We start from the raw sequence: 24,854 nt of genomic DNA, 5'->3' as shown, positions 1-24,854 counted from the left end.
CTTTTCCCTGTATACTCTTTGCAAATTGGACATTTTCACAGCAGAATGAACTGATGTGCCTCTAACTGGGAACTCATACCCCAAAGTTCCATTTATCATTTAAATTCAAACATATTACAGAGAATTGAGAGATAGAGGAAAAGGAACAAGAAGAGCTTAATAAAAGAGCTCAAAATGTTACAAACCTATATAATCTATATAATCTATTCCCCAAATCTATATAATCTATATAATCTATATAATCTATTCCCCAAATCTATATAATCTTTTCTATTACAAACCTAATGCAAACTAGAGTCGAGTGCTTACAATAACAAGTCACTGAAAACATATCCAAAAGATAACCACATGGGTTTTGCTAATCATGTTAATATGCACAGTGAATGCGGATGGGGACAAATCATTTCTTGCGAGCCAGTGCTGCATCAATTCCACCAACCAAAAGCCCTACAACAGTTAAGTTGCAGCAATGCCTATGCCGATCACACCATCTGCAACAAAAAGATTGCTCTCAGAACCATGTCCATTATAGAGCAAATTAGTGATTATAAGTTTACCTTTAGCTATTTTGTCTTCAACTGTCTTTCAGGGTCAGGGCCTGCTTTAAATCAGGTGCGATCTGGAAAGTTGAGTCCATGAAAGGTTATTACAGCCGAGAAGAATACAGCAAAGAGGTCAAGCTTAAAGTTTCTCATCCTAAAACTACAACAGGAGTATTCTAGCTGCATCATTTTGTGCAGCACCTAAAGTGAATAAATTAAAAAGAGCACCTCCAAGCTTTGTTCTAACAGCTGCCTACTCCTCGAATAGTCACCACTCCTAAAATTCCCAACTGCCAAAAGATAAAGCTTCTCCCTCTTTTGTAGCGGACTACCTGGAGTAACCAAAGAATCTGGAAAAATCAAGTTGGTTAGTCATAACATGATCGAAAGGAAGATTAGATCAGCACAAACATCCCAACACTATGAATGCCAATAAATGAAATGGAGTAGTGCTTATATGATAAACCTTCAAGCATGGCGAGCCCACGTTGCACATCTTATGGTTGTTTAGAGTGAACAAGCGCCCACAATAACCTCATGATGCTCTCTTTCTTAATTTGATATGAGGTACCATTTGTAGCCTCTACAACTTCTCTCTCGCAACCCTGTTAACCACTATAAAGGTAAACACAGCCAAAAGGAAAATAGAAAAAGGTACTCCTATAATGCAACAAAGGAAAACAGTGAAAAAAAGGTCAAGGAAGATTTTTTTTTTGGTCCGTAACAATTTTCTAAAGGGAAAAATATCATTAAAAATAAAATTGTAATCAAGACATCAACCAAACCAATTAATAATTATTTACCAGATTGAACGCACCCTTTTAGCTATTACAAGAGCCTAAAAACAAGTTACAGAGAAAGTAGTATAAATGAATCATGGATCAAAGATGTTACCATTGTGACCATTACTAGGGTAAGATAGTGGTGCACAGAAACATATTTTTATCTCCAAAACACCCAAGTTTTAAACCAAACATCTCTTTCAAGCAAATGGGTAACAATATCAGGTACTAAACATGCCGAAAACCCGACAAACTTGTTTTGACATATATGAGAAACACTGGAATCAATCAACCATACAAATCAAGCATGAATAATCATACCCAAATTGACTAAATCATAAATCTACGCACTGTCGAAAAAAAACAACATAAGATTTTTGCAAATTCAAGAGGGATCGATTTAAAGATTTGCCAAGAAGAACACTATATTTATACAAAATTCAACATAAATTTCACCATTCAATGCTAAAAAAAGTAGAGAGTATTGGAAATTAACCCCAATTTTCGTGTTGCATCTAGGGTTTCTTATAACTTTTAATTGCAACAATGACTTGACTTGGAGAAGTAATAGGTTCAAAATCAACAAATACAATAATTTGTAGCTTCAATTTCACATTTAAAACTGATAGAGAGAGATTTTTTACCCGTTACTTGTTCGCAACAGCCATGGACGAACGCAAACGAAAGTACGGTGCATGGTTCTTCGTGGGGAAACTCATGGAGAAAGTTGGAGGTGTTGAATTTGGAAGTGTTGGTTTGGATTGGGAGAAATGGAGAGAGGAATAGGAGAGAGAAAACCCTTCGTAAAAAGTTTGATTTCGCGTTTTTTTGTTTTTTTGTTTCTGCAATAGTTCGAAATTTCAAAATTTCACGTTTTTTATCAGAATTAGATCTGATCACCATAATAAGAGTGTCACTATAGGCAAACCGATATATATATATATATATAGGGTTAGGATACAACCACAGGTACTGTAGCCACATTGTGGACACAGCCGATCCACACCTTTCATCTCCCCATCAACCCAACCGATCCTACGGACAAATGAAATTCCAGAAATTTTGAAAAACGAAATTCCGTAAAACCAAAATTTCGAATTTTGAAAACAAAAATTTTGAAACCAAAATTTTGAAATGTTTACCTTCTTCTCCAAAAAACACCTAAATCATTTAAACACCTAATTTTGAACCAAAACACGAAACCAAAACACGAATTGGAAAACAAAAAACATTAAATCAGACATAAACACGAAATGTTTACCTTCTTCTCCAATTAGTTCATCGTTGTGAAAAACAAAATCTCCTCCAATTTCACCGATCTCTCTCCAAAATCTATAAAGGAGAAAGCGAAAACAAATCTATAAAGAGATTCATTTGAAGAAGAAATTAGGTATAACTATTCTCTCAACTTAATCTTATTTGGTATTAATGGTTCTTGACTGATTATGTATTTATGTGTAGTGATGATTAACCTGTGTGTATTCTCCACAAATTCGTATTAATGGTTCTTGACTGACAGTTCACAAATTCGTATTAATCTTATTTGGTATTAATGGTTCTTGACTGACAAAGTTCACAAATTTCTTCTTCACGAATTTATGTGTGACTGATTATGATTATGTATTCTTTTCCTTGCAATGAGATAAGCTAGTGTGTAGTGATGATTAACCTTTATGTTTCTTATGTCATCTCATGGAGCATTCTTCATGACTTTAAACAGCCTACCCCAACTACACAAGCAGCTGCTCCACCTACCTCTGCACCCACCCAAAGACCCGTAGATGTTCCCTCTTCCGTGAGTTGCCATGTGGTTCTAACTTATTATTGTACACTTAGTTTGTTGATCTCAAGTACTATACTCTTACGGTTTCAGAATTGAATTTACCTTCGCTGTGGCCCCATAAGCACTTGATCCGATTCCTCACCACAAAATCCAGTAAGAATTTTTTTTTCTTTTAATAATTTGTTTCTAATTTTGATAATTTTTTTTGTGTACTTTCATGTTAAACACAATCTTTCATGTGATACATGAAGTTTTTGGTTCAATCGATGAATCAGACTTTATGATGTCAATCGACACCAAATTACTACCGAGACAAGAAAATGTTGGTTGTTAAAACTTATATGTGATGGTTTTTGGTTCAAATGAATCGACTTTATGATGTCAATCGACACCGAAATTACTACCGAGACAAGAAATGTTGGTTGTTAAAACTTATATGTGATGGTCATGGGCTCGACTATGCAAGTAAATGTTTTGATAATCGATATGAAAAATGCATCCGCTTTGACTTGACCGTGATATTGAGCAAGTATTGCACCGAATTATTATGGAAGTCTTCCTTTTGTAGGACAAGCTTTAGTTAGTCCGGCTGATGTTGTGTAAAAATTTAGAAACCACAACCTCTACTTACTCATTAGTGAGTATTATCTAGATCTCTAAATTGTTGAATGAAAGGGAACTATTAATTGAGTGACAACCCAAATTTTGTACTCATACAATCCAATAAATATGTCACCAATTGGATTAATATTATTTAAAAGCCGGTAAAAGTACATCATATATGATTAGAAACCACAACCTCTACTTACTCATTAGTAATACATCGATATGATTAAACTTTAAATATTAATCCAATTGGTTTTGAACTCTATCAGAGTTTTGAACTCTGTCAGAGTTTTGAACTCTATCAGAGTTTTGAACTCTTTCAATGAGTTTGTTCTTTTCGCGATTTCTTCTTCAATTTTTTTTTTCTTTAGAGGTTCATAGATGTAAGGTGCGTGAATCAGACATTTGGTATGGCAGGAGTGTGAACGGATAAAATGTTATAAACCTAGAAGCACTACTCTAATTCAGTTTTTTCTTTTTGTCCTAGAACTTTGACACGTTCGCTTAGTTATTTCTTTTTATTTCTACCATCCTTTCTTTCATCTGTCGAATATCCAATTTCTATTTTTTTAGGACAGAAAAATTTGCAACATATTTAATATTGTTCAGAATTGAGTAGCAGGGACAACTAAGTTGGTAGATACAAAGGCCCATTGATTAAGGTACGGTGTCGAACTCATTGAAAAACTTTAGTCTACCAATCTCACTGTCAGTGTTCAGAGTTTTGAACTCTTTCAGAGTTCGGTGAACTCTGTCAGAGTTCGGTGAACTCTATCAGAGTTTTGAACTCTTTCAGAGTTTTGAACTCTGCCGAGTTCGAGTTTTGAACTCGCCGAGTTCGTGAACTCTTTTCGAGTTAAGAGTTTTGAACTCTTTTCAGAGTTTTGAACTCAGAGTTGTGAAGAGTTCGTGAACTCTATCGAGTTTTGAACTCTTTTCGAGTTTTGAACTCGCCGAGTTCGGTGAACTCTTTCAGAGTTCAGAGTTTTGAACTCTTTCAGAGTTCAGAGTTTTGAACTCTGTTAGAGTTCGGTGAACTCTTTCAGAGTTTTGAACTCTGTCAGAGTTCGGTGAACTATGTAAGAGTTTTGAACTCTTTCAGAGTTTTGAACTTGAACTCAGAAGAGTTCGTGAACTATGTAGAGTTTTTGAACTCTTTTCAGAGTTTTGAACTCGTCGAGTTCGAGTTTTGAACTCGTCGAGAAGTTCGGTGAACTCTTTCGAGTTCAGTTCAGTTTTGAACTCTGTCCGAAGTTCGGTGAACTATGTAAGAGTTTTGAACTCTTTCGAGTTCGTGAACTCGCCGAGTTTTGAACTTAGATATAGATTGGCATGCACACCGCCTTTATTTCGTTCTTTTGTTTTTCACGCTGGTATTGCAACAATTTGAATTAGTTGAATGTCTTATTTTTAACTCCTATTTATTTTGTAGCAATGCCTCGAACAAAGAATCAATGTGAAGAATGCAAAGAAAAGTGTTTTCACCTGGTGCTAAGAAGTTGTTAGGTGGGGAGTAGTAGTTCGGTCGCCATGAGGAGCCCGAGAAAAAGAGAGAGGAAGGAGAACAACCACTTCGCATCAGGTTCAGAGAGGGGATCGGAAAGCGGATGATCCCAGAATGTTGTTGTAAGTGGTGTAGAGTTAGGAAATCAAAAGAGAAGAAAGGGGACAGTTCTTGAGTGATGTAGATGTAGATGTAGATGTAGATTTAGATTTAGATGTAGATGTAGATGTAGATGTAGATGATGTAGATGACGATGACGATGACGATGACGATGGAGATGGAGATGGCGATGACGTAAATATGGATCGTGGGAAGAGTGTAGTTCTAAGTCATGCTGATAGTGAAGAAGAGGGTGTTGATGATGCAGAAGAAGAGACTGACGAGGAGGAAGAGGGACGCCGGAGGAGGAGGAGGAGGATGACGAGGAAGTCCATGTACCAGACTCCGGAATATTGTGAGAAAGTCTAACAATGACTTGGAGTTCAAGAGAGGTGTTTATGGAGGTGGCCCCTTGTGTGTCACATCCGTTGTATGACTATGCAAAGGCACGGGCTCGCGATGTTTGGGAGGGGCAGGTAATATTATCATTGAGTGTCTATTAGTATTTAAATTTTGTATTACTAAACTTGTGCATACATTAATACTAAGTTTTGTTGTTTTAGGGAGCGAGGGGTGTTGAAGTGCCATGGGCACCTAAACAAGTTGGTACAATGGGATATCCCCTGAGAGTGTTCAAACCGTTCTACTTTTCACGTGGAGCTTCAAAGAACCGGGCTTATGTGCTCGGGTCTTAGGTGTATACAGCATCGATCCCTGTGGTTGGTCTCGCTTTGTGGAGAGGTGGCATCCGAGACCAACACGCTTCATATGCCGTGGGGCTTAGATGACAATCACGCTGACGATGTTTCCAACTCTTAGAGTTCGATCGAGGGCAAAGCAAAGGATCGGGACACCGATTTGACCTTGGAATGCATTGAAAAAGACTCCTCCACAAAGATCTTGGCATACCCATGGATAAGATAGATGCGAGATGAAATCCAATAAGTTCACTTCCAAAGTTAGGATGGATTTCTTGATGAAGCAGCTTTGTCGGGAAGGTAACCGATGAAGATTTACGGATGAAAATGGGGTTGTTGTGAAGAAGGCGCCAACCCAAAAAGAGGTGCAGCTTTGTCGTGAGAGCTTATCCGTTATTTTTCTTTGATGTACCGCCTTCACCGACATCGCCCTGAACTGCAGTTCCGCTTGTTATCCGAGACCGCTTTTGAAATTTGCCGAGATCGAGACTACGCTATGGGGTGCCTTTTACCGGGCTTACTTGTACAGGGTCTTGGGACTGCCACAAGTGCCAAGGTGAAGAAGGGTGTTTCGTGCTATTTCACTCTCCTACGTATTAGTTTTTTTTTTTTTTCAATGTCAATTTTATCTATCTATTACAATATTAACTGGGTGTCTATATTAATGTAGGCATGGATTTATGAGTACTTCCCGGTGTTCAGGCCATACCCAAATGAGGACTATCACTTGAGCATGTGCCGCGGCTCGTAGGTACTCGCCATTTCGATCTTTTATGCTAGCACAACAAATGCATTGAAGCATACCCGAGCCACCATTGATAATATGACTTGTACCGATGTAAGCATTTTTGTATGTAAATAGTTTTATTTATTAATTGATATTATTAGTATGTGGTTAATGATTAATTTCCTCGATCATATGCTATTTGACAGTTGAATGGTATCCCTATGTGCAAGTCCGAGCTATAACGGCGGTGGATGAAATAGCATTTTTCGAGGGATTTATATGCTTTCTTGATAATGTCGAAAGCAAGATAATGTTTCGAGGGTTGTACGTTAGTTGGGTCATATGCAGCTTTGTACCCTCAGATCCCCCAAGACCAAAGACCTCGACGCGAACTACTTCCGGACGCGGGTATGATGTGAAATTTAATATTGCATCTTCATACTGGAGTAAATGGCAGAATCACTTGATTCAACTTGAACAACGAGGACCCATTCCGTCTTATCCATGGGAGTGTGTTAGTAGATACATGAGTTGGTAATGAAAACAATAGTCATATGAGAATGATAAACCCTGATCATCTTATTCACTACTCCCTACAGAGTCTTCCATATCATAATCTGGTGAGTTAATATCTTACAACGTTAATTTTTGTTTTGTTTTGTTTTGGTATTTTATAAATGTAAATGTATAAATGTAAATGTAGTTTTTCGTTTTAATTTTGACAAAGACTCCGTCGCCGATGAAATTTCTCGCTTTGCTCAATCAAGGCCCCGCAATTGGGTGGATCAAGCGATTCCGTGACGATGCACGTAACGAAGTTCATGGAGGCATACAATTTGACCCGGTGCAAGTTCATTGGCGGACGATATCGTGAATGAGCATCTTATACTAGGTATGTTAAGTTTGGTTAGTTTAGGGTTTAGTGGTTAGCATAGATTTAGGTATGTTGAGTCCAAACTCAACATAGGGTTTAGTTTACCTCCTTTTATCTTGTGTTGGGATGAGTGTTGGAAATGGAAATGGTGAACATGAGGAAGCAAGTGGAGAGGTTAGTTTTGCAGGAATAAAGCACACACACATGTTGACTTTGAAACCGAAAGCTTTAAGGATTGTGCTAGTGTATAACAGATTAGGACAACAAGGCAAGTTTAGATATACCTTCATGATCCACCAAAGACGGGATAGTCCCTAACATGGGGTTTAGGAAGTCCCTAAGGATACTTACACAAAGTATGATTCCCAATTCACTAATACAAGTATCCAGTTATCTAAAGGTAAATTGCTTCGACTATCACCCAAGCGATGGATTTCACCTTCTACCCAATCGAACGACAACAAAAGCCCCACCGCCACGCATTTAAGCCTTAGTTTGTCTACCCTAAACCGTTATGCAAATGGCATGTTTACTCAATTTTTTCTTCGAATTGAAGTTGCTTCTTTCCCATTACTCTTTGATTAAAGAGTGGATGCTACTAAAAATTTCAAATATTACCCACATAATTCACCTTCTCATGTAAACTTGATATCCGTTGTAATCAGATCCCCGAATCATTGATCAGCCCATGAAACTAAAAGTTTGTCTCTTTCAAACTGTTATACTAATGGCAATTCAACTCAATTTTCTTGGTGAATTTCAAGATACTTAACCCTACTAAATTTATTTGATGAAAGGATACTTAACTTTACAAATATTAGACACACACACTTCATCAGGATGGAAATTTGTCCAATTTGCCTTGATCATTACGAACTTATCTTATAGGCTGTTAATAGAAGCTTGTTTGCTCTTCTTGACTGTTACAGAACTGAATACTGGACTGGAGACCTTAATAGAATAGATATTACGCTTAATGATTGCAAAAGGTCTATTGCATAGTTAATTATATTTGGCTTTATCTGAAACATTTGTAATACAGCTTACAATGTTCATCCTTATAAGACTTGTAGTGTTCCTCTTGGTGCAGGTCATATAATGGTTCGCAAAAGAATGTTGAAGAAGTTGAAGTTAAGAAAGTGAGGATCTGGGTTCGGACTTCGAGTGCCCCTCTTTTAGGCAAGAAAGAAAAGGGGTCTATTATATATCCGCTTTATTTGGAAAGTTATGTCCACTTATTGGAGAGATTGCGCACTTTTAAGTACTGAGAACTCAGAGTGTCATTTTTGGGATGTCAAAGTATTTTAGCATGCGAACAAACATGTTAACCCTGAAATTCTGTTCCCTCAAACATGTTACTACAAAAGAACTTATCTGTTCACATTTTAGATTTTGATAACATAGATTTTGAAAACTTATTAGTACTTTCGAGAGGGTGTATGGTTATTATTCGTGGTCGATTGATTACACAAACAAACACTATTCTTTTGCCTCGACTGATTGATTACACTTTTATTTTTTGTTTGTGTTATGTGCAAATGTTGTGTTGTGTATTATTGCCTCTATAAGTCTATGGATTCATCATAGCACGAAGTATATGGACTTGCAAAGGGGCCCAAACTTGACCCGAGCCCGATCTAATAATTTTTTCATTTCATTTTGTTGGTCTCCTCGGATAAACGCCAAGATTGCTTCATTTGAATTTATTGCTTAGCCCACCACAATATCCTCGCCTCATTCGCGCTTTGCTAGAAAAGTGGCCGACTATAACCCCATGGTTTTCACAAAAAAGTAATAAAACTCGAGATGATTCCTAAAACTGAAACGAAATGCTCGGCGAATTTAAAATTCCGTGACACTTGTAGGCGTTTACGATTCTTCTAACTATTTCTTCATTCCCTTTTCAAACACCGAATCATCAAAACAGCAGACAACACCATTTTTACTCACCGCTTTGGGACTAAAACCAAACGGTGTGGCCACACCGCTTGGGACTAAGGACAAACGGACAACAACATTTTTTTTAACTCAAATCCCAAACGGTGTGGCCACACCGCTTGGGACTAAGGACAAACGGTGTGGCCACACCGCTTGGTACTAAGGACAAACGGTGTGGCCACACCATTTTTTTTACTAAAAACGGTGTGGCCACACCGCTTTAAGGACAAACAGACAACAACATTTTTAACCCGGTTCAAACGGTGCGGTGTAGCCACACCGCTTTTGATTATGACAAACGGTGTGGCCACACCGCTTGGGACTAAGGACAACCGCATAACACCATTTTTAACCCAGTTCAAATCCCAAACGGTGTGGCCTACACCGCTTTGGACTAAGGACAAACGGTGTGGCCACACCGCTTGGTACTAAGACAAACGGTGTGGCCACATCGTTTTGTATAACAAACGGTGTGGCCACACCGCTTGGGGACTAAGGACAAACGCAACAACACCATTTTTAACCCAAAATCCCAAACGGTGTGGCCACACCGCTTGGGGACTAAGGACAAACGGTGTGGCCACACCGCTTTTTTACTAAGGACAAACGGTGTGGCCACATCGTTTTTGTACTAAGGCCAAACGGTGTGGCCACACCGCTTGGGGACTAAGGACAAACGCGGACAACACCATTTTTAACCCAATCCAAATCCCAAACGGTGTGGCCACACCGCTTGGGACTAAGGACAAACGGTGTGGCCACACCGCTTGGTACTAAGGACAAACGGTGTGGCTACATCGCTTTACTAAGGCCAAACGGTGTGCCACACCGCTTGGGGACTAAGGACAAACGCACAACACCATTTTTTACCCAGCCAAATCCCAAACGGTCGAGTAAGTCCAAACGGTGTGGTCACACCGCTCAAGAGGCAAAACACGCATACACCACCATTTTATCCAGTTCAAATCCCAAACGGCATGGCCACACCGCTTGGGACCTAGTCCAAATGGTGTGGCCACACCGCTTTTGTGCAATACAGACTACCTAGCCAGTCGCTTTAGCCTCAATTTTTGTCTCTCACCCGGTCAATCAATCATCAACACATCAATAATTACTACATGCATAATTACGTTTAAATCAACTGTTATACTAAAACTCAAGTTCATATAATTTACACAAACTTCTGACATGTAAAACTTCTGAAAGGTAATCAAGTTCTGACATATAATCAAGTTCATATAATTTACTAAACTTCTGATTGGTTCCAAAATGAATAAATAGTTTACTAAAACTATGATAACTAAAACTCTGACAATTCACCCAAATAACTAAAACCCAAATAAAACTCAAATCACTAAAACTTCTTCACAATTCCGAACTCGACAAAATTTCACCAAATAAAGTTGGTGACATGAATGGCGAGATATTCGTGGTCCTCAAACAGCCCCACCACCGCCTCTTGCTAGGTTCCATACGAAAGCAGATAAAACCGATAAAGGGAAATGTTATCATTTGTGCCCTCGCTTCGTTCTCCTCCCCATCCTCGCCTTCGCTCTCCTCATCGCCGCCGCCTCGCCCCTCTAACTCTACATCCAATACTCAAATCAAAAAGAATGGAAAACGTTAAGTTTTAAAGGCAATTGTGTAAGATAGGATACTACTAATTAAGCTTAAGGAAACAATATTATACTTACTTGGGCCCTTCTTTTGTTTGGATTTTCGTGACAATTTCATGTCATCATGGTTAACACCAACTTTGTTACAACATGTACATCTCCTCTCTGCTTTTGCTTTGGCTTTTAAGATGCTTGTTCAAGACCCCTTTTATTCTACCACTGTCCTTAGTTTTCTTTATAAATCTTCAATGACTTTTTTCTTCCTTTTTGTTTGAGAGATGTTAGGATTCAAAAGTAAAACTTGGGATAGGTCAAGGGCGGTGCAACTATCGCCAATAGTGCATGAATTAACAACCAAAACACCGTGGTCAACTTCCTTCGTTTTTGAGCTCCAATCGACAGCTTCTTGCAGTCTTTGTAGCATTAATTGGTAAGTGAATCAGTTTCCGCAGCTTCATAAACCAACTGATTAGCAACCATTTGAAGTCGAGTAATTCTCAGTACCTCAGAGTTCTCATGGCCACTTACCACTCCACGGTCATACTCAGCTCTATACTTATTTGCCCCTTTCATCCACCTCTTAAGAATAAAGAGCTCGGGAATCTCAATATCACGACTCTGAAATACCTTTATGAGGTGTCCACAAGGTATCCCCAGAAATTCAAAAGTTTTGCATTCACAATTACCTTCTTTTGTCGCTGGGTTGAACTTCACCTTCCATTCACGCTCGTCACCTGTAACTCGCGACTTATAAGTGTAGGTTCTGTTGCCGTCAGTACCTTTTTCATCATCATGCAGGACATACTCAGTTTCAAATTAACTCAATTCTTGCTTGAATCTATCATAAGCATTCCTTGTGTATACACTTGTCGACTCTTCAAGAGAAATGAATTACCGCCTATAATCCGATTCGAGTGTTCAAGAATATAATCCTCTTTTTTTCTTTCAACAATCCTCATCAAACACTTATCATTCTTCACTACAAACTCTCTAAGAGTTGTCGAGATGTGAAAAAAAGTTCTTGTAAACAGAATTCATGCTTTCGAACGCCTCGTAGTCGGCGCCGCATAAAAGTATCCAAGTGATAAACCGGAGCCCATTTGTGTCGAATCTTGTACATCTCTTGAAGCCATTCATTCTCCTCCAACTTAAAACTAGACATCAATTCTGCCCACCTCCTTTCAAACACATCAGAATAAATATTTGCCGAATACGTTGTTTTGAATTCTTTTTGAATTTTGACTTCCGATAATAATAATTTGGAAGTTTTTCAGGAACTTCTTCATAATATGCCATAGGCGAATCCGTCGAAAGTATTAGGGAATACCGTACCAATAGCTAGAGTCATAGCTCTATCTTGATCCGTGATAATTGCAGATGGGGCACGCCCCGCCCATAGCTCCAAGCCAAGTCTCAAAACCCACCGAAAAGAATCTTCTCGTTTCATCCAAAAGTAGTGCACAACCAAATTGGATTGATTGCATATGGTGGTTAACTCCAAAGAAATGGGGCTTAATGGCATTTCATATACATTCTTCCGATATGTGGTATCAAAGAAAACCACGCCACCAAAATATTGAAACCGGTAATGCCGACCGACCATCTACCCGTAAAAATTAATGGCCCTTGCTTCATGATCCATCTCATTGCATAAAAGAAATTAGGATCCTCTATACTTTTTTTCTTGAAAAATGAAGCACCGCTGGTAGCATCACCTCTCACCGGTTTCTTGTATTCTTTTGAGGGGCCCAAATGGTTCCAACAATCCCTATCATCAAAACCAATTTGTAATTCACAAGTATATCAACAACTTTATTCACAGTGTACACCACCATCACGAAATGAGTCAATCAACACCTTAGCTGCAGCAGGCATATTTCTATTAACAGCATACGATTCTTTTTGCCGGACTAACCAGGTTGTGATTGTGCTCGCTACTAAATTTCATCACTTTCCGTGATTCCACTATTTTGCTTTGTCACCCTCATTGAAGCAAGGCACCCACATTTAACTGTATTTGTGTTTCTTTTTCTCACTTCTTTCTCAGTTCCATCCACATTCTTATTTTTGCCTCCTCGATCTCTATAAACCCCAAATCGCGAGCAAGTCATTTGACAACTACTAACTTCATCCGAACGAGAAACTGATTTTTCAGAGCTTCGAATTACTGGACTAAATCCAAACGATTTTCCGTAAGCTATATAGAATTGTTTTGCTGCCTCAAGAGTTTCAAAACACATTCCCAAACATGGTGGCTTCACAATTTCCACTTCCACTTCAAACTCTGGAGGTTGAACAGAGGAAGAAAATGCCACAGAAGGTGCCGCAGAAGGTGCCGCAAAAGACTCTGGTACTGCAAATAAATGTGTCCACGTCAAAAATAAAACAAATAAACTAACACGGTACAATAATAATACAAGATTGAATTCGTGGTAGAAATCGAAAATAAAATTGAAACATTAGCTCACCTGAACCGTATTCTTCCTTCTCTCCGACTTCATCAATCAATATTGAGTCGTCCATCTACAGTAACAAAAAAATGTCAAAATTGTGGAAACAAGGGCATTGTGAACAAAGTATAGTAGCAACTACAACTCAAACAAATTGTTGTCCATTTAAGCAAGTCACAAGTGTAAATGTATAATAAGGCTAGTCGAGAAAAAATGCATAAGGAAATTCAAAATAGAGAAATTAATGAGAAATAGAGAAATAAGGAAATTCTCGATGTAATGTTTTGTTTATTTCGTGTTTTTTTTTTTTTGCAAAATTTTGTTTTTCTGAAATTTCGCTTTGGGATTTGAGCGTGATCTGTTTTTTTCTCTCTTGAACGGTCGCGCCACACCGTTTTCAGGGTCCCAAACGGTGTGGCCATGCCGCTTGGGATTTGAGCTTGATAAAAATGGTGGTCTGTTTTTTTTCTCTTTGAACGGTGTGATCATACCGCTTTGGATTTAGTCCCAAACGGTGTGGCCATGTCGCTTGGGATTTGAGCAATGACAAACTAAAATGCCAAGTTGTCGGAGTGTAAAACTAGTACGCACTTGTGTTATGTTATGTTAGCTTGTGCTTTTTTCAGTCGGTGTTCTCATTGTCTTTTTCTATTCTACTTGGCGGTTTTTTTGTATGTTTCGTGGAAATACCAATACTCGACAGCCTTGTACTTGTTCTCTCCGACAAAACTTGTAGGAACTTGTTTATCTTTATGTTTATGACAAAAAACTATTTAAGTTGTAGGAACTGTGGATGCCTTTTATTTAGTTTTTATTTTCCTCGACAGAAACTATTAGAACAAACTACCAATCAAACTTATTCATTGTTATTAGAACAAACTACCAATCAAATTTATTCATTGTTACATCAACACAAGATTCTCAGAGCAAATAAATCGAGTCATAGTTACAAGATAAGCACAAGTTCACCACAAGTTCATAACCGTGTGAGTCATAGTTACATCGAGTCATAACCACAAGTTCACCACAAGTTGTTACCAAGATAAGCAAAATGGATTAACCAAAGAAGTTCACAAAATGAATTAACCAAAGATAATTACATTCACCACAAGTTCACAAAAAACGCAATACAAAGAACTTGAAATCAACCACGACTCATCTAATTTTACAATGAAACTCAATTCTTTTCGACAAACCATCGTCGTCAATTTCAAGTGTAATTTTGACTTTTTATCTTTTTTTTGAGACGAGGAAGAGGTGATCGTGGAAGAGCTTGAACTCGCTGCCAACTCAATGTTGCTCCTTAACCAAGCTAACAAAGTATCCAACCATTCAAAATCCTTCCCACACTCGGTGCAATTCAAGAATTTTCTGCCTTCATTTTCCGTTTTCTTCATTGTTGTATTAACCTTTCTCACCCCCGCCAATTCAACTCCGTCGCAGATCCTAGATTCTCTAGAGGTACTAATGACGATGCTCTCGCCTTCCAACCATTGGAAGTCTCCGCAGCGGACAGTCAAAAATTTTTTCCCAAGAGATTGGATTTGGCTCGACTGTTTCAGGATCCTACTTCCACGACATTTTCGAATGCAACAAGGCGTAGACAACCAACAACATTTCTCTGATGAATGAGTGTTATCACCACACCTATTGCACAGAGTTCTTTCCATCTACAGAACAAAAAAATCCAAACAAACAAACATCCATTTAGCTACACTTGTCTAACAAACCAATAAAAAGAAAACTACGACCTATTTGAACTAGGACACAAGGACACGACTAATTAAAAATAAAACTATTTCTATTCTTTAGTTACACAACTAACTCTTGGGTTCAAGACCTTAAAAGTGTCTCTTTACAGATAAATAACTATGGAAGTGGCCATATGTCATATACAAAGTGTCCATGTTACTTAGCAAAAATCCAAAATTTGATTTTTGTCATCATCAATCCGGTCAAGATATCTCTTCTTGGACACCTCCGATTGTATAACTATCCAAATCACCTTTTCCTTTGCAACTTCATCTCTAAAACGTATTTAAGAATTAGCCTCACGCCTTCACATTAGATATTCTAACTTCAACTTCCCAATTTTGTATCAACAGATCCTTTTTTCATATAGACTTTAAAGAAGTAAAGTACGAGGTACTAAGTAAAACTTCACAAAGAAAAGGCTTCCATTAGCCTATAGTAAAAGTACATAGTCAAAAGAAGGGAAAACCAACCACATAAAGTATCTTCCCCGCAGAACCTTTACAAACAGGGGGTCAAGTCTATTACCCTAGTCCAACTGGGTCAAGACTCATGAAAGTATTTTGACACGAGTTTGGTGAACATTTGGGCTTTAAACCTAGTGTTAGAGGAGGCCTGCTGGAAATATGGCTTAGAAGACTTAAGATAAAATCAATGCAATCGATGTCATATGTCGTACTTTGTACAAATTCCAGTCTCTTACAATGATTGTTAAGGTGAACTAAAGAGAAGAGGGTATTCCACACTCTCTTCATGGCAACGAATGAAAAAAGAGATAAAGAGAGGCCTCTCCGGGTTTCTGCAAGAGAATCAAATGTCTTTCAAAACCAAAACATCGCAAGCTTCAAACACATTTCCACGTAAGTCCCCGATCCCACTAAATACAAAAAAGAAAGCCCATGCACAACCATAAAAGTGAGTTCTTCCCTACTTCACTTGTCCAACAAACCAATAAAAAGTTGAGTTTTCCAATTTTATATAGAAAGTCAAGCTAAACCGAGATCCAAGAACAACTTAAAACCTAATCGCACAATGCGGATGCATCTAAAAGCTTGTTGTAGCTCACAAAGGCGGATTACACTGAGACAAAGAGGAAAAAGTATACATATTTCGAGGGTGGCTCTAACTCACTTCATTTCAAATGAGCCAATTAACTTAACTCAACTCGACGAGTAGTTCAAAACTCGAAGAGTTCACCAACTCGACGAGAAGTTCAAAACTCAACTCTCGAAGAGTTCACCTAACTCTAACAGAGTTCAAAACTCGATAGAGTTCACCGCTCATAACTTCATTGCTTGATTTAATGATTTATTTATTTTGAATCATTCATCTCTTATAACAGAGTTCAAAACTTTGAACTCTCGAAGAGTTCGGTGAACTCGACAGAGTTCACCGAACTCCCCGAAAAGAGTTCAAAACTCTGAACTCTGAAAGAGTTCACCGAACTCTGACAGAGTTCAAAACTCTAACAGAGTTCACCGAACTCTGACAGAGTTCAAAACTCTGAACTCAGAAAGAGTTCAAAACTCTGAACTCTGAAAGAGTTCACCGAACTCTGACAGAGTTCAAAACTCTAAACTCTGAAAGAGTTCAAAACTCTGACAGAGTTCAAAACTCTGAACTCTGAAAGAGTTCAAAACTCTGATAGAGTTCACCGAACTCTGACAGAGTTCACCGTTCATAACTTCATTGCTTGATTTAATGATTTATTTATTTTGAATCATTCATCTCTTATAAATCCAATCAAGTAAACAAACAAAATATCTTCAATTAATAATTCAATCCCACTTAAATGTTTATAAAGCAAACAAATATCAAACAAACCCATAGCAACGCCAATTAGTTCCATAAAAAAGAAGCAAAATCCCAATTTATGAACAACAAAATCTTGTTTGAATGGAAGAAACAAACCTGTGAAAATAAAGGTTGCTCCGACCTTAAACCAAGCTTGAAACGAAGATTGATTCATCAATGAACACCTTAATTCAACACAACAATGGTTAATTAGCACATTGTTTTCGATTGAAACAATTAAGGTTTTTGGAGATAAGATTAAAAGAGAGAATGTAAACACAAACCTTAATTGTTTTCGGAGAGTGTAGTCAGGTCCACCGGATTTTTTTTTGGAGATTGATTCGTAAACACTTATTTTTTTGGAGAAGAAGGTAAACATTCGATTTTTTATTTGAATCCTATTTCGATTGTTTATCACACTGATTGTCACAATGATTGTCACACTGAAATTGGAGGAGATTGTCACACTGATTTTTTTTTGGAGAAGAAGGTAAACATTTCAAAATTTTGGTTTCAAAATTTTTGTTTTCAAAATTCCTGAAATTTTGGTTTTTCTGGAATTTCGTTTTTCAAAATTTCTGGAATTTCTATTGTCCGTAGGATCAGTTGGGTTGATGGGGAGATGAAAGGTGTGGATCGGCTGTGTCCACAATGTGGCTACTGATGTGGCTGTATCCTAACCCATATATATATATATATATATATATATATATATATATATATTTTTCTATTAGTAAAATACACCATAATTAATCCGGCCTTTTAAATTAGACCCGACCTTTTTTTTCTACCGCCTAATACCCCTAATTTAATACAAAAAATATTATTCAATGTCTTTAAAAAGGACTATTTCGTCATTTATTTTTGTATTTCCATTTATACCCTTCCATTACAACACACAGACAAAGGAGTTTTATGTAAATTAAGGGCAAAAACCAAATCCACGCCTCTATATTGACATGTACGCGGTTTTTGCCACTTAACTACCATTAATACCCACTTCAATTACCATTAATTATGGTCTAATTTCATACCAACCTCTTTAAATACATTGACTTTACGGCTCCCCCTCTCTTTTGCAAACAGAAAACATCATTCTCTCTCTTCCAATTCAGTTCTCCCACAAATAATCGGACGTCTCAACCAAGCCTTCAACCAAGCCTTCACTCAAGACAATTCAGTAGGCCTTTTGTTTCTTAACCTATTACGGATAGATGAAAATGTCCAAAGGGAGATTATTAATCATAGGTCATTGAGGCATCCTAATATCATTAGATTCAAAGAGGTTGGTATGAAATTATTTATTTCTGTGAGTATATATTGGAAGGAATGAAAACCGAAGTTTTTTTTTTTTTTGTTGATGCTTTGAATGCACTCAAGGTTGTATTAACACCGACCCATCTAGCTATTGTAATGGAATATCGTCCGGTGGAGAGCTTCTCGAAATTATATGTAATGCCTGGCCGCTTCAAATGAAGATGAGGTTGGTGGTCTACATTTTCACTTTTACCACCCGATGTCGTGTGCATTCATTGATTTCTTTTTCCCCTTATTCTGTTGCAGGCCCGTTTCTTCTTTCAATGGCTTATATCAGAGTTAGTTATTGTCATTCGATGGTAAAAGTGTTTTTTTTTAATTATAAACCGTGCATTTTGCCTTTATTATTATGGAGCGTGATTACCGATAGAGATTTATATGGAATTTTAACGTAGTTGTTTCAATTTTTAATTGAAGCAAGTGTGCCATCGTGATCTGAAGTTGGAGAACACGCCATCGGGCCGGAAGCCCTGCTCTCCACGATTGAAGATATGTGACTTTGGATACTCCAAGGTACAAAAGTTTGTATCATGTTCTAATTCATTACAACACCATGATCTGATTTTGCGAGTTGCACAAATGTTGAAAAATAGATATTTATGTATACATGTCTTTATGACACGACTAGAAAACCAGTTACATCGTTCTAGCTTCTCTTTTTCTCTCCAATCTCCTCTCATTATTAAAAAATTATAAGGCCATGGACAAGAAAACCATCTGACTATTTCTCTAAATTAGGTATGATTGTTACTTTCAATTTTTTAAATCACTAGAATTTCCTTTTATTCATCAGATTTTGAGATTTTTGAGATTTTTGTTTGGATTAATTCACTGCTAAAAAGATGATGTAGAAGATGAAGGGAAGGGTTTTGAGGGTGTTGGGGATTTGAATAGAGATGGGAAAAGAGTTATCGTCCCCGACATGTGCCTTTCTTTTTCTTCTTCTCCTTTGTATATTTTTTTAATACATTCATTATTTTTAATGCAACGAGTTTGGCTTATAATCACATAGTTTGGCAGGAAAAATATGCATCCTCTTTCAATTTATGCTAAGCATGTAAAATTCTTTTCTCGTGTAAACCGCAGAGGTCATTGAGGTTGGAGAGCTCTTGTCGAGTATGGACTTGAGCCCCACGAGTATGCACCAGTCGTGAATGCTCTTCGGAAGAACCCCCAAGCATGGCTTGATTTCATGATGAAGTAAGTTTCAGATTTCGATCTCCTCTATGTTGCTTCCATTTTAAATGCTTCTCCATATCTGCTGAAGTTTCATTTGTCGCTTCCTAAATTTGATGATTTGCTTTCATAATCGTTTTAATTTGATGGCTTTGAATTGCGTTTTTTTTTTAATTTCATTTTGATTAACTCAAACTTGGTAATGTTTAATTTTTTTTGTCTGCCCTTAAGTATATAAAGACTTCATGTGGGCAGAGGGTAAAGTTGTTTGAAGTTGTTTAAAGTATGTTCCTTGGTTTTCCGTCTTTCCCACCTCGATGCAAGACATAATCGCTCTGCTACACTATCTTATACCGGGGTTTTGGCATGATATGTGTTGCTTTCGATATCTCCTCAATGGTTTTGAACTTATTTGCGAATTATTTCCAATGGTCCGACAGGGACTTTTGAGCTTTTGGACTTTTGGTGGTGACAGATTCTTCATTCTATCATGGCGGTTGGCAAAGGTCACAAACTCCAAATACTTGTCGGTTGTCAAAGTTTTTCTTCACTCTCCTTTGACAGGAGGATGGCTTCATTTTTCTTTATAAAGAAAAAAAGCTCTATTCTCACTTCGGTGGCATTGGGTGCGGATTTGGCTGTTGGAAAGCTAAAGCCTTCATCATTTGCGATTTTCAAGGAGTCCGGCCTCCACCACGGGTCGAATGTAGTAGTCGGGTGGGGGGATTAAGAACTTAAATGTCGCTGGCGAAGGACTTTTGTATAACTTTATCATCTCTTTGGATCCTGTTTTTCAGGATGGACTATTGTTCTCGATCTGCGGTAATGTTGTCTGATCCAAGTTTGAGTGCCTTATTTAATATGCCTAGCCACCAAGTAATATTGCAGCCGATCATCTTGCAGAGTTGAGGCTTTTGAGGAATCATGTTTTTTGGGTGGGGAGGTTCGTCAATCATTTTAGGCCTATGTAACAACTAACAGATGACTGAATCAGTTTTGTATTCTCCACTGATGGCCTTTAGCCCTGTTGCATATTTCTGATTGATCCACCCTTTATTTTTTGTTGCTAAATGATTATTGAACTGCAGATTATTCTAGAAATTTGCATTGTTTTTAATAACTGATAATTTGGGTTTAAGCCAAATGCAGGCATACATCTCTAGGCAAGTTTGGAAAGTCATTCAGATATATTTTGAGCTAAACAAGAAATTTGAGGCTGATCACCATCGTCATAGAACCAATGTAGAAGTGCTCTTGAGCTAAAAGTATATGAGGTGTCAGGTGAGTGGTGGATACGGTAGGGGTTCCAAATTTCCGATAGATTGGCTCCTCACTTGGCTTCATCTCTCAAAAATTTCAAGAAGCCAATGATTGTGTCCGAAACGTTAAACAAAACTAATAAATTCCGGACTAAATTAAAATTCCAAATCAATTTTTTTTTCGAATGAACCGAAGTTTTACGATCCTACCAAAAGAATAACTTGAGCCGACGCGTCCACCGATGGTTCCTTCAAAGACTTATAGACGATTTCCTTCCGTGCAAACCGGCAAAAACAGAAAACGCTTCCCCACCTCTTTAAGTTTTAACTGGCATTTAACACTCTTGCATACCCCCCATTCCAAAAGAAAAACTGTTACACCATAATCAAAGAAGTTCCATAACGGAAAATTTCCCTCCATCTTCACTTCCCCAGTTTCTATATTCTCTTCATGAATCAGCAATTTAAGACAGTTTATTATCAAAGGGTGCGTTTGCAGAATTAGAATTAATCTGTCTACTCATATGTTGCTAATATACTAGAGGTCAAGATTGTTGGTAAAGATGATGTCACCCTAGATTTTGGAATCTAATAATTTGATGGTCTAGGAATCATGAAAAATATTTTCAATTCTGCCCGATGAATATTAAACAAAAAATCACACGAAATGCTTGCATGCACACTTACAGAGTAGCAGAGTTTAATGCACATTGTAGCAGATGATAAGGACCAAAGTCAAGTAGGCAAACTAATCGAGTTGTAAGATGCTCTATGGACTAGGTAGATACCTAACATTGTATATTTGTACTTGGCGCGATAATACTAAGCCCAATTGGCATCCTAGCTTGACAAAACATACAACAAGATATGAGTGGTCCGAGGTCTGAATACTATCCAAATAGGCTTCGCGACGCAGCCACAACACCATATACCTCCGTCACATACACGTGGTGCGGGTAAAGCGACCATGTATGGGCTTGGATGGACGAGCTAACTTGACAAAGATTAGCTCTGAAATTTCTGCCAACACTTTTCAGCCGACCTTCACAACGCGTCCGCCGACATGCCCTCTCTAGATGATATACTATCCATAATGAAGAAGAACTAATCGATTACGAAGAAGATGAAGATAAAGCACCCGATTCCATTGGAACTAAACCCACAAACGAATCTGCTAAGAAGTAAGTATATTTATATGGATTTGTTTTGTTATATAACAAAGTGGTGGTTTTATTGATTTTTTGGATATTGTATTGGTGGTGCAGGGGCTACGTTGGAATTCATAGTTCGGGATTTCGAAACTTTCTTTTAAAGCCTGAGCTACGTTGATTCTGGATTTGAGCATCCTTCTAAAGGCAATTTTCTCTCTAAACTTTGTTTATATACACTGGAATTACTGTTTAATGTTTCGTGCTCGCTTCAATGAATTCATCTTATACATTACAAGGAGTCACCTTGGTTCAAGCAGCAAAGTTTACAGGTTTGATATCGATTGCAAATAGTTTCTGTAATATGTTTATTGCTTTCGTAATAATCTGTTCGCATCAGTTTTTTGGCTTCGATAATGGCTTCATATACTTCTCGCTTCTCTTCTACCTGTTTTATAAGAGGAACACATTTTTCCCAATAAATATGCTTCAATAAAAAGAGGCTTCGATTATGCTACAATAAAAAGAGGAACACATTTTTCCCAATAAGTATGTATATGATCGCTACTCTTTGGCTTTGTTACCACTGACTTCTGAATGGTATATTTTGGTTATAAAATGTGCACAAAGCTGATAACTGGCGCTTAGTTTGTATATATCTAGGTATGCATGATTGACCATGTAAATTTCCTCTATGAAATACATATAAAGGGGTTTCTTATGGTAATGTTGGTATTGAAATGTTCAATACTGTAAAACTTCGCTTACGTAGGATTTCGGGAAGAATCTCTCATATGTCCTCTTAGAAAAGTAAAGTGTCTTCCTGATATTGTTGAGTTGATTAGGCTGCCTGGTGAACATGGAAAAAAGTATAGTCAATTATAAGATCCCTTGCAAAAGTCGCTTGGGATATTTTTCATTTGGAATCTGCTGCCTAAGCTCCTGTGGCACCAAAAAATTGAGTTCCTTGGTTTCCATCAGTGCATAATAATCAGTAAGTCGTACTAATCTCAAGATACTTCCATGCTTGCTAGAGGAACAATTATGATGCTGAAGGTAAGAAGATTACTAGCGCAAGACAATAGAGACTAAGCTTAATTTTCTTCTTTTTGTGGTTGGGTTGTACTTTTGAGTATTTTTCGATCAACTTCTATTTCTTCAGTTTTACAATGTTGGGTTTCCATTCACATGTGCAGGTAAGCTAGCAGATGGAAGCCGGTCTAATAAACAGAGCAGAAGCGAGAAGAAGAGTCACAAGGCAATGCTAAAGCTTGGTATGCAACCCATTCCAAGGTTAGGTCGTGTTACTATCAAGAAGAGCAAGAATGTAAGCCTCTTTCTTAACAATTATTGATTCGGTATGAGTAACAATTATTGATTCAATTCGAAGCATTTTTTTCCCTAAAGGTTTGAGGAGTTAGATCATGGCAAAATCAAGACAATAGTGTGTCTGAGGATGCGTCTCTGACTTCTGCAAGATCGAGGGAATGAGATGGACCAACTAGAAGGTGTGAATACTTGATTTCTGAAATGAATTTGCTTGATATGTCGTCGTCTTGGAAGCCTGTAATTAAGTTCCGAAGGATAACTACAAGAGTTTGGTAGATTCCATAAAGCTTTGAATATGCATTCAATAGTACCAACTCACCGGTCGCTTGAAGGTTTGTTGGCTAATAGTACCAACCGACCCCCTATATCACATGTATTCTTGAACAATTTTTGCAAAGCGTCCTCCAAATCATCCAAAAATTTGTCTGGCTGGTTTTGAAAGGAGTTTCCGAGCATCCTAGCAAATTGCAACTAGAAAGGGTAAGAGTTGTTTCTCTCTTTTTGTTAGGGTGCTAGATTAGCCTTCTTATTGAAATTGAGAATTGATTGTTTCATCTATCATGGAGCTGTATATTGACAAGGTTCCTCTAGATGCTCTCCATGATAATGACATAAGTTTATTTCATGGTTTAGAACCATGGGTCATACTATGTACTTTCAGATTCAAGAACATCTTTGCCTATCCGCTTGTGGAATTGAAAAAAAAAAAAATGAAGGTTCTATAGATCTTATGGTATATCACATTCTTACTAGATGTCTGGGAATCAAAATTAGTGCACTAGGGCAGCGTATTAGAATGGCAAAGTTTAAAGCTGGAAGTATTTTGTAAACAAGTAGAAACATTGGACTATATTTAATTACACTTTTAGGAAAAAAGAAAAACACAAACTTCTTGCTTGAGTCGATTAGTTACTTTATTACTTGATGCATTAGAGGACCCCCCACCAAAAACTACTTATATTGGTTGATGTCCAAATAAGACAGGAAAATCTTAATAAAGACTGCTGCTTCAACAAACCAACTCTTAGAGAGTATTTTTGCATGCAACACATTTTAAAGCAAACTATCTAATGTTCTAGGTCACAACAGGTTTGTTTGTTTTTTTCACTTGGTCAATTTTATGTGGCATTGATAAGCTATTTCTTTATTTAATGTCATTTCAGGAGCACACACTAGATTTATATTGGATCTAAATTCCAAGCAGTACTGTGATTACGTTATTGGTAAGTTGTTGAAATGTTCTTCTAATGTGCATGATGCTTATATAGAGTTAGACACAATGCCTGAAGGTTTTTGACTTGATAGTCTCTAATGACATTACAATTTTCTTTTACAGGCCCGTTTGCCACATCTGTGTTAGATGTCTACAATGTCTGTATAATTGCTTATGGACAAATAGGGACTTTGAAAAGACATTTACGATGGAGGGCCCAAAAGAAGATCGTGGTGTAAATTGTGTA

At 37.6% G+C, this 24,854-nt stretch overlaps 1 protein-coding gene and 1 pseudogene across 2 annotated transcripts in view; one reads left to right on the top strand and one right to left on the bottom strand.

Moving 5' to 3' along the window:
* LOC147495725 (uncharacterized) overlaps positions 1–24,854 on the top strand; it is an 85,359-nt gene that overhangs the window by 19,088 nt on the left and 41,417 nt on the right. The window lies entirely within an intron of this gene.
* Positions 57–13,044, bottom strand: LOC147495727 (mitochondrial fission 1 protein A-like; annotated as a pseudogene). Its single transcript, XR_015198235.1, has 6 exons — positions 12,990–13,044; positions 11,674–11,948; positions 1,009–1,147; positions 771–892; positions 558–619; positions 57–491 (listed from the first exon to the last, which is right to left on the bottom strand). The product of XR_015198235.1 is annotated as a mitochondrial fission 1 protein A-like (transcript).

This window comes from Coptis chinensis, chromosome 6 (genome assembly GCF_015680905.1).
Source record: "Coptis chinensis isolate HL-2020 chromosome 6, ASM1568090v1, whole genome shotgun sequence".
In the NCBI taxonomy this organism is placed as follows: domain Eukaryota; kingdom Viridiplantae; phylum Streptophyta; class Magnoliopsida; order Ranunculales; family Ranunculaceae; genus Coptis; species Coptis chinensis.
Note: the sequence above shows the minus strand (reverse complement) of the source record. Positions and strands in the feature narration are given on the sequence as shown.